This window comes from Myotis lucifugus, unplaced genomic scaffold (genome assembly GCF_000147115.1).
Source record: "Myotis lucifugus unplaced genomic scaffold, Myoluc2.0 scaffold_329, whole genome shotgun sequence".
Lineage (NCBI taxonomy): Eukaryota > Metazoa > Chordata > Mammalia > Chiroptera > Vespertilionidae > Myotis > Myotis lucifugus.
Genome location: NW_005871377.1, coordinates 505599 through 516242, shown reverse-complemented (window position 1 = coordinate 516242; position 10644 = coordinate 505599). Strand labels below are relative to the sequence as shown.

At 50.7% G+C, this 10644-nt stretch overlaps 1 pseudogene; it reads right to left on the bottom strand.

The window, feature by feature from the left end:
• Positions 1 to 177: 177 nt before the first annotated feature.
• Positions 178 to 2689, bottom strand: LOC102427169 (annotated as a pseudogene).
• Positions 2690 to 10644: the final 7955 nt, after the last annotated feature.

Here is a 10644-nt window from a genome sequence, read left to right as displayed (position 1 = left end):
GGTCTCCATTCCAAGTCTGAACTACTTTTATTTCAGCATCCAAACATTTTTTTAAAAATATATTTTATTGATTTTTTACAGAGAGGAAGGGAGAGGGATAGAGAATTAGAAACATCGATGAGAGAGAAACATCGATCAGCTGCCTCCTGCACACGCCCTACTGGGTATGTGCCCACAACCAAGATACATGCCCTTGACCGGAATCGAACCCGGGACCCCTCAGTCTGCAGGCCGACGCTCTATCCACTGAGCCAAACCGGTCAGGGCAGCATCCAAACATTTTTAATAACAAGGTAGGATCTGGGATTGGTTTTTGTAGCCTTGGCTCACTCCTTGGCCTCTCGCGTGCTCCAAGTTCTGGCCCTTGGAGCTTCCATAGGGTTTGGTGTGGCTGTGAGGGGTTCCGGGGACCTTGCCAAAATGCGTGTACCCCTCTCAGCCCTTCTGAGGACCAGCAAGCAGGACAGTGCCACAGCCCTTAGGGGAGTCCAGGGCCAGCTGGTCGAAGGTGAGGACCTTGGCCTTGAGGATGCGGCTAGGGGTGGCTCCCGGACACGCACATCATCTGTTACAGTCCCTACAATCACAGCAGGTTTGCCTTCCCGGCCACGAAGCTTTGTTTTCTAGGAAAGGGACAGAGGCAGCCAGTTGGTGCCACTCATGAGCAACCTCTTCAGCACCACTTGGTTGAAGGTGGGGTTGGTTCCTTTGGCCAGAAACCTGTACAGCTTGGCCAACAGCCTCAGGTAGTCATCTGGCTCTTGGGCTCCTTGCGCTGAACCTTTTGGTCTTTCTTGTGAAGGATGTGGACTCCCATGATGGTGCCTCCTGGTCCACAAGTCCGGAAAGGGCCCAAGTCTGAACACCTTCTCCACATGTCTTCCCACCTATTTCTTCCCTTGGCTCCCCCCTTTCAATAGATAGCAGCACCAGGTTAGCTGCTCAAGCCCAAAACCTGGGCATCAGGCTTCAGTTCTCCTCTCTCTCCGTAACGACTCGACTCTCTCACCAAGAACCACTGGTTCTCTCTCCAGTATGTACCCCAAGTCCAGACCCTTCTCTCCTTTCTCAGTGCTTCCCCCCTATACCAGGTCACATCACCTCTCATCCGAGTCTCTGCTCTAACCTCCTCTGATTCATTCTCCTGTAGCATCTAGGTAAGCTTTTACACGTATAAGCCAAACAACAACAACAACAACAAAACCCGTATAAGCCAGGCCTTTCACTACCTGGTTTAAACTCTGTACTGGCTTCCTTAGCACATAGAATAAAACCCAAACTCCTTACCAGCTGGATCTGGTCCCTGCCTCCCTCCTGCTGGTCTGTAAGCTCTCTGAGGGTGGGGAATGCAGTATTTGTTCGGTTCCCATAGAAAAGGCTGGGCCCAGTATGGAGCAGCTACTTCGTCCATGTGTTTGAATGGCTGAATTGATGAGTGCTTTGACATCTTCCAAGGGGGGTGGGGTAAGCTGGTCCCGTAGCCTGGGCTCCAACCTGCCCCATTAGGGGTCTGTCTCATCTCTCTTTCTTCCTCTCAGGAGGCCTGTCTGCTGGCAGCCTCCTAATTATATTTTACTTGACTATAAATCTTTCCGTTAAATGTAATTGAAAAACATACCTTTCGAATCATCGCATTAACCTAGCATCCACTCTGAGGCAGTAATTAAAGACTTCCTAGAATCTCCCACTGGTTTGGGGAGGACTGGCTCAGAGATCATCCTCTGCCAACCCCAAATGTGGAGGCATCAGTCCTCCTGCCCCCAGAGAAGGTAGAGGCACAAACCCAGGCTGCCCACAGGTCAGGCTCAGGAGCTTAGCATGTCCCCGTCTTCTCTCCCCACTGCAGGACTAAGACACTGGGAGCAATGCCCAGCCCCAGCCCAGCACTCCTTCCGCAACAGTCCCCTCTCCTGGGCTCCTGGCTCAGAGCCGCCTCAGGTGGAAGGTCAGGAAGGAAGAGGAAAGGGAAGGATCAAATGCTTTCCCAGCACCTTAAGTGAGTCAGGTCTGTTCCAATCAGTCTTTGCTCGCAGCTCCCCAGAGACAGGCTGAGGAGACCTACGCTGTGAGAAGTCTGCAACACGGGAGGGTTAGAATTCAAATCAAAAGGCCAATGTGTTAGAACCTACGGAATAACAGCGCCTCCTTTCGGAGTCCCAGTGCTGCCTGTGGTGACAGGCGCCCTCAGGCCCATGCCTCTCCCGCTCCAGGACTCCAGCCCCTCAACTCTACTGGTTTCCTAAGCTCAAAACTCGGGGTCATCCTTGGCAATGCTCTTCTACACCCCACACCGGATTCAAAAGCAAAGCTACCTGCTCTGCCTTCAAAATGAATCCATCCTCATGGGTGCCTGGATTTCTCTCTCTCTCTTTTCTCTCTTGGTCTTCTTTTCTTTCCTGCCCTAGACACATGGTTCACTCATCTCTACCTCTTGGGCAACCCTCATCACCAACTCCCTAACCTGTACACTTATCCCTCCTCCTCCTCTCCTTCTGCTTTGCCCTGACCAGCCCCTGACTCTTCCCCACTCTTAGTTTTCACACTCAACGCTGGAGAACATCAAATGGATGGTCTTCGCAGGCTACTGGAAGAATAATCAGTCTCACCACCTGTCTTCCAAGAACGATGATGTTCACTTACTGTACGACTTGGGCCAGGCTCTGAGTTGAGCGCTTTAGACAAGCAGTCACCAACTGGTGGTCCGTGAGGTCCGAAAGGTTGGCGACCGCTGCTTTAGACCAGCACTGTCAGAACTTTCTACAATGACAGAAATGTTCTAGTTCTGTCCTCATCAATATGGAGTCACTAGCCAATGTGAGGGTTTTTTTTTATTTATTGTTTAAAGTATTACATATGTCTTCTTTTTCCCCCATTGACCTCTCCCCGGCCATTTCTACCCCCCAGCACATGCCCTCACTCTCCCCCCACACACACAGTTGGTGTCCATGGGTTATACTTATATGCATGCATACAAGTCCTTTGGTTGCTCTCTTACCCCAACTCCCACCCCTGCCTTCCCTCAGAGGTTGGACTGTCTGTTTGATGCTTCTATGTCGCTGGATCTATTTTTGTTCATCAGTTTATGTTGTTCATTATATTCCACAAATGCGTGAGATCATGTGATATTTATCTTTCTCCGACTGGCTTATTTCACTTAGCATAATGCTCTCCAGGCCCATCCATGCTGTTGCAAATGGTAAGAGTTCCTTCTTTTTTACACAGTTTACTATTCCATTGTGTAGATGTACCCAATGTGAGGTTATTAAACATTTAAAAGGTGGCTAAATGTGACTGAGGAAATGGATTTTAAATTTAAATTAATTTAAATGTGGCTAGTAGCTTCCACTTTGTTGGGGGGGGGTGCAGGTTTAGACACATTATTAATCTTTATAATTCTCTTGGGGAGTAGGTATGACTATCCCCATTTTACAGGTGAAGAAGAGTAGCTAACCAGAATGATCCTTGAAGGCAAGGATCTTTGAATATCCCAGTGCCTGGCACATAGTAGGATATCAATGAAAATACGTGGAATAAAGGAACAAACCTGCCCCAGATACTTCTACCTTTGCAATGGGAGGGCTCAGATTCTAATTTGAGTCTGTTTGCTTCCAGAGCCCAACTTCATTCCCTCCAATGTATTTTCTCTTAAATATTCTCTCCAGTCCTTTCCCCAAGTTCTCTCCCTTAGGGTGACCCTGGGCTGACCCAGGAGTTCCCTATCCCTGAAATGTTTAGCTCAGGCAGGGATATGGGTTCCTTTATATACCCTCAGCTCTGATGCCAAAGACTTTGACTAAAACTCAGATCCTCCTCCCTTCAAGGCAGGAGCCCTGTGGCCCAGTTAGGTCTCCTCCCTCCCCCTTCCTGCTCAGGGCTATTCCTCTTCCTCTCTGCTGAGGAGGGGCTGGGCTGAGGAGCCTGGTCATTTCCTCCTTTCAGTGGAATAGTCTGGAAACCGCCCCCCTTTCCCCGCACTTCTGGGTGTGACTTAAAGGCAAGTAGGTGGGATACCCCCCCCCCCCCCCCCACACACACACCTCACCACCTGAGGAAGGAGACAGAGATATATCCTGTTGGTGGGATGCAAGGGCAGGGGCTCTTCCTTGAAACTGGCAACTGGGTTGTTCATGACTCCACTAGGAGGGATGGGAGTTAGCTAGCAGGAAGGACTTCCCAAAAGTCAGGAAATAAAGTAAAGGTATGAGGCCTCTTCCCCACTTAAGGGCCAAGAGAGTTAAATTCACTCACCTTCCTGAATGCCTTGTCCTGGACACCTTCTTGAATGGTCTAAGTAACATGTCAAAGTGACTGCTGCTCAGAGCTCCAGAGCTCATCCCTCTCTTCCTCCTCACCCCCTTTTCCACCTCCTTCAGTTCAAGGCCCCGTGCTGGGGTCCAAACGGGGACCAGCTCCATAATACGTAGGCCAGGCGATATTAAGCCATGTCAAGAGGGAAGAGCTGACCTCTGACGTGTGGTCCAACCGCCTTCTGGCAATGAGGTGAGAGAAAAGGCTAGGGCTTCAGGCCAGTCCCAGCTCTGCTGGATCACAGCTGTGTAGTCCAGAGAAGTTGATCAACTTTTCTGAACCTCAGCTTTCTCATCTGTAAAATGGGGCTAACAACATCTGCCCTACAGCATTGTATAATTTGGAGATGGATCAGGGGAAGTTCCTGACCCAGGGTAGGCACTTAATAGTTTGTACTATTGCCCTAGCCAGTTTGGCTCAGTGGATAGAGCATCGGCCTGTGGGCTGAAGGGTCCTGGGTTCAATTCCAGTCAAGGGCACGTGCTTGGGTTGCGGGCTCGATCCCAGTATGGGGCGTGTGGGAGGCAGCTGATCAATGAGTCTCTCTCATCATTGATGTTTCTCTCTCTCTCTTACTACCTCTCTGAAATCAATAGATATAAAAATATATATAAGTAGTTTGTATTATTCTGATGATGATTATTATTATTTTTCTAATCCTCACCCAAGGATATTTTTTCCATTGAATTTTTTTTTTCTTTTAGAGAGAGAGTGGGAGGGTGGGAAAGAGAGAGAGAAACATTGATGTGAGAGAGACACATTGGTTGGTTGCCTTCCACACACACCTGCAACCCAGGTGCAGGTCCTACACCAGGAATCAAACCCATGACCCCTCGGTGTGCCAGCAAATGATTTAACCACTGAGCAACACTGGCCAGGAGTTATTATGACTATTATTGCTTAGGCTCCTGGAGGCCCTTTCTTTCATCCCCATGGATAAGAGGGGGCCTTCCCCTATTATTCTCCAGTTGGAACTTTCATCTGGACCAGAGCAATGGTTTCCTTACTGGCTTCCCTGCCTCCAGCCTTCCTCTGCTCTGACCTCTACACCCTGTCAAAATTATTTTCCTAAAACTCAATCCAAACCCACCACCCCCTGCTGAAAATTCCTCCAAAATTCCCCCACTTCGTACCAGGACACAGCAAGCATAGTGATTAAGAGTTTGGGCACTGCCCGGCCAGAGTGGCTCAGTGGTAGACCTATGAATGGTTTGATTCCCTGTCAGGGCACATGCCCAGGTTTCGGGCTCCATCTCCAGTGTGGGGCATGCAGGATGCAGCCAATCAGATTCTCACTCATCACTGATGTTTCTCTCTCTCTCTTCCTCTCCTTTCTTCTCTGAAATCAATAAAAATATATTTTAAAAAAGAGTTTGGGCTCTGGGGTCAGACATGGGTTTGATGCTCAACTCTGTCACTGTCTAGCTGAGTCTTTCAGGCAAGTTCCTTAATATTCCTGAGCCTCCGTTTACTCATCTGAAAAATAGGATAACAGTACCTTCTTTGTGTGGTTATTGTAATGAAGAAAGAAGGCAATAGCCCTACCTATTAATATGAGCATGGCAAGCAAGGCTGTCTGTAGGAGTTAGACTTTACAATTTTTAGAGCAGGATTGTCCGAATAAAGCACCTGGCCTGCCCATCCAACCTTGTTTTCTGTCATCCTCCACATGAACCCCATGTTTTGGTTGTAGCAGTGTATCACTCACTATCCCCTATGCTAAGACATTTTTTTAAAAAAATATGTTTTTATTTTAGAGAGAGAGGAAGGGAGAGGGAGAGAGAGGAACATTGATGATGGATCAGCTACTGCACGCCCCCTACTGGGGCTGGAGCCCACAACCTGGGTATGTGCCCTGACTGGGAATCAAACCCATAACCTTTCTGGTGCACGGGATGACACCCAATCAATTGAGTCAAACAGGCCAGGGCCTGAGACTTCTTCTTTTTTTTTTTTGTTTTTTTTAATATATTTTACTAGGGCAGTGATGGCAAACCTTGAGGGATAGAGAGTTAGAAACATCGATGAGAGAGAAACATCGATGTGCCGTGTCACATATAGAAATTACTGGGGATGTGCCCGCAACCAAGGTACATGCCCTTGGCCGGAATCGAACCTGGGACCCTTGAGTCTGCAGTCCGACGCTCTACCCAGTGAGCCAAACCGGCTAGGGCCTGAGACTTCTTTTGATGCCTTGTCATAGGTTCGCCATCACTGGCCTAGAACAGCGGTCGCCAACCTTTCGGACCTCACGGACCACCAGGGGTCCGCGGACCACCGGTTGGCGACCGCTGCTCTAAAGGTTTCCTAGAATGCTCTTTCTCTCCTTGCCCAGTGAAATGGTAAACTCCTCATTCAAGCCTGGCCGTGGCGAAGCCTTCCCAGACCCCAGAGCGGGGTCAATCACATCCTGGTGTTCCACCATCCCAGCCTTTACCTCTGCTCAGCCCCAGGTTAAAAGCCACCGGCCCAGGCTGCCTGGGTTGGAATTTAAACTCTGCCACTCCCTACTCAGCTGGGTGACCTCAGGCAAGGCACTTCATCTGTTTGTGCCTCAGTTTCCTGATGTGGAAAGTGGGGGTGAAAATAAAAGTATCTGTCTGAAAAAGGTGTGAGGAGTAAATGAGTTACTATATGTAAGGAATCTGTTCCCACACTTGGTGCAGGGTAGGTGACCAGGAAGGGGAAGCTGCCATGACTATTGTTCCAGCTTCTCTTCCTTCCAGGGCAGGGCTCAGTTTACCTTTGTCTCTCCCACAGGCTGTGAGCTTGGAGGGTAGAGGCTGGTGCAGCATGGACATTTGGCACCTCTGCCCGGACGAACAGTCATGGAGATTCTCCTTTCTCAAGAGCTTTCTCATTTGTACCTTGTACTAATGTTCTTCCCATTTTATAGATGAAAACACTGAGACCTGTAGGTAAATTCCCGTGGTCGGCAAACTGCGGCTCGCGAGCCACATGCGGCTCTTTGGCCACTTGAGTGTGGCTCTTCCACAAAATACCACGTGCGGGTGCGCACGTACAGTGCGATTGAAACTTCGTGGCCCATGTGCAGAAGTCGGTATTTTGTGGAAGAGCCACACTCAAGGGGCCAAAGAGCCGTATGTGGCTCTGAGCCGCAGTTTGCCGAGCTGCAGTTTGCCGAGCCGCAGTTTGCCGACCACTGCTTAGGGCCCTGGTAAGCAAGAAAGTAGCAGAGCCAAGGACCCAGCTGACTCCAAGCAACCCCCCCGAGCCTCAATTTCCTTATCTATAAAATGGACAGGTAGCTGTTCTTCCTCTCAGGTTTGCTGTGGGAATATATGTAAATGTAAAAGGAGGGGGTGTAGTCCCCCTTATGAATTAGGGAATGCTTTGTCTAAGAACAAGAACTACTCTGGGGGTGATACTGATGAGTAGCTGAGACTCAAACAGCCCCAAAGCCCCAATCAATTCACCCCTCTCCCTAGGGTTTGTCTGGAGCCTGGGGCCAATTCAGCAACCTCCCCCATTCCCTGGGCCCACTGCCAGCCCCTCCGCCCCTTTCCCCCACCCATTGCCACTGGAAGACAATGGTGGGCAGGCCCAGCCTTTGTGAGAGGGGTCAGGCCAGTTAATCTTGGGCTGGGTTGAGGAGGAGCATGTAGGGGGACCAGGGAAGGGAGAGGGGGCTGCATGTAGGGGACAGAGAACAGAGGGCTTGTGAGGGTCAGGAGGACGTTGGAGGCCAGGGGCCTGAGGAGTAAAAGCTTAAAACATGCTTTGGGGAGCGTTTCCTCTGAATGTAGATTTGAGCTCCTATTAAACTTGCCAAAAATTTGTGTTAGCTAATGGATTCTTAATTCTGTCTAAAATGAGAGAGGGAAAATTATGCCATTCATCTTGTATTGGTTTGAAATTACATCTGACACCTAATCGATCATACTGTGGAACATTAACTCTTTGGAAGAGACCCAACTTTTCCTCTCTCCCTCGCTTTCCAGAGCTCTGGAGCCACCCCCACCCCCTGATTCCTTCTTTTGTATTTCATTAACTAAGCAAAGCTCTGGCTGTCTCTGGGGATGAGGGGTGGGAGTTAGGAAAGGGTTCATTTGAACTGAAGGAGATAACCAGGACCCCCAATCTTTTGTGGAAGACCAGAGCCCCTGCTTCCAACCTTCAAGTGACCTCCTCTCTCTTCCTGCTTTTTCCTATGCTTTCTGTGACCTGGAAATGCAGAATTAAAGGCATTGGGGTGTGGGGTGACCTCAGAGCCACCTTGGGGGCACCAGGGAGGGGCGGGGAGCCAGGCAAGCCGAGCTAGCACCTGGGGCTGGGGCAGGGGCCTTGGCAGGGGGCTCACCTGCGACTTGCCTGGCAGATGGGTGAGGAGGAGGAGGGCAGATGACAATAGATTTGCCTCTGGGGAGCCTGATGAGTTCTGACTGAAAACCCCAACTCCAGACCTGCTTTTCCAGGAGGAGGACTTTCTGGCAGCAGAGAGAACCCACTGGAGGCAGACAGACCTGGGCTGGGATCCTGGCTTCACTCCTGACAAGCTGTGTGACCTTGGGCAAGTTACATAACACCTCTGAGTCTCAGTTTCCTTCTCTGTCAGAACAGGAGAGATAATAACACTGGCACAAGGCTGGGGTGAGAACTGGATGAGACAATCCAGGTAAAACTGGGACAGAGCCTATCGTGTCTGCCTGCCACACAGTAGGTGCCCAATAAAGGTGACAGTCACTCCCCTCCCCACTTCTGCAGCTTCACCCTCCCCTTGCTCCCCACTTCACCTTCTCTCCCACCTCCAACTCACTGGCCTGTCTCCCAAGGACAGACCTAGGGCTGAGAAGCCCCAAGGTCAAATCAGGCCACGTGGGCTAGTCCATGTCTCCTCCTAAAGGACACCTGAAGGGTTGGACCTCCAGGGTTTCTGCAGCGCGACCCTCCCTCTCCCCCGCTTCCTTCCTGGAGCTCCTATATCTCCTCCAAAAATTGTGGGGTTGTTTCCTACATGGAAAGCTCTCTCAGCAAACTTCACTCTGCCTGGAAGGTGGGGTCTCTTGAGAAAGGGGGGATCTAGGAAGTGAGGTCAGGAGGGGCACTGCAGCTGGGAGGGAGCCACTTGCTTTCACTCATGTGGCCAGTATTTTACAGGGGAAAGGTGGGTTAAACGGCTGGCAGTGGGGGCTTGGTCCCTCAACAGCAAGGGAGAGCAAAGGGAACCAGGTGGATGTGTGAGGGGAGGAGGCAGGGACCCCACTTCTATTCCCCAGGAGGCACGATGGCTTCTCTCATAGGTTGGCTTTGGGTACTATGGGAAGAGAAGGTTCCAGGGCCCTCCAGTTTCAGGTGAAAGGAATCGCCATGGAAGGAAGGTGGATGCAGCTGGCCTCTGGCACAGGACAGCATGGGGAGGGCTTTCATGGAAAGCTGGGCAGTCTCTGGGCCCTCCAAGTGTAGATGTCACTCTCCATAAGCACCTGCGAATACCTGAGTGGATGTGCAGGTGAGGGCTGAGGCTGTTTTAGTGACCAGTCAAGGTCACACAAGGAATCATTAGCTCCTACCAGGGATCTGCTCCAAGTGCCAAAAATAACCTCAAGTGGCCCCACTGTATTCTTGGACCTGTGGAGGAACCCTCTGTGCGAAGAGCAACGGGGAAATCTCAGCCAGTATCCTCATTTACAGAGCAGGAACCCAGGACGCAGAGAGGGCGAGGCAGGGCAGCCAGGGACACTGGCCTCTGGCTCTCAGTCCAGTGCTCTCCTCCACCTGCATAAATCTGAAGGGATATTACCCAGTCCCAGCAGAGCCTATGCTGTTTCTGGGGAGGAGGCTGGAGTTTTGGGAGGAAGAAGAGCTGCTGAGAGGTTTTCCCTGAAGAGAGAGGAGCAGAGGGGGCTGGGGAGGTTTCTTAACTCCCTCTCCCGCCCCAACACACATACAAACACACAGTGGCAGGAATTTTATTTCCAAATGTCCCTTCTCCGGGGAGCTCACTGTTTCCCAGGAGACGTCTGGTGGAGATGCCCCTTCCTGCCAGCTTCCCTGGCAGCCACTAGGCGGCTGTGGCTCCCTCTTCTGCCTAGAGCAGCCACAGCGAGGTCCCATGTGATTTGTATAAATAGGAAGTGGAGTCCAGGCCTACAGGTGCTGACGATGGAGCAGGTCAACCAGGGGTGGGTGGGCAGCCAGGCCAGTAGGTAGGCTGAGAAAGCCACTCACAGGGTTACATTAATCAAGGGCATGACGTGCCTCGATACATGTGCTGACCTCCCTTTGGCCACCAGAGAAAAAAATTCCTCCCTGACATTCCCTCCCTACACACCCCCCTCCCCGCCTCAACTGGTAATTTTTTTTACTGTGTTTTTA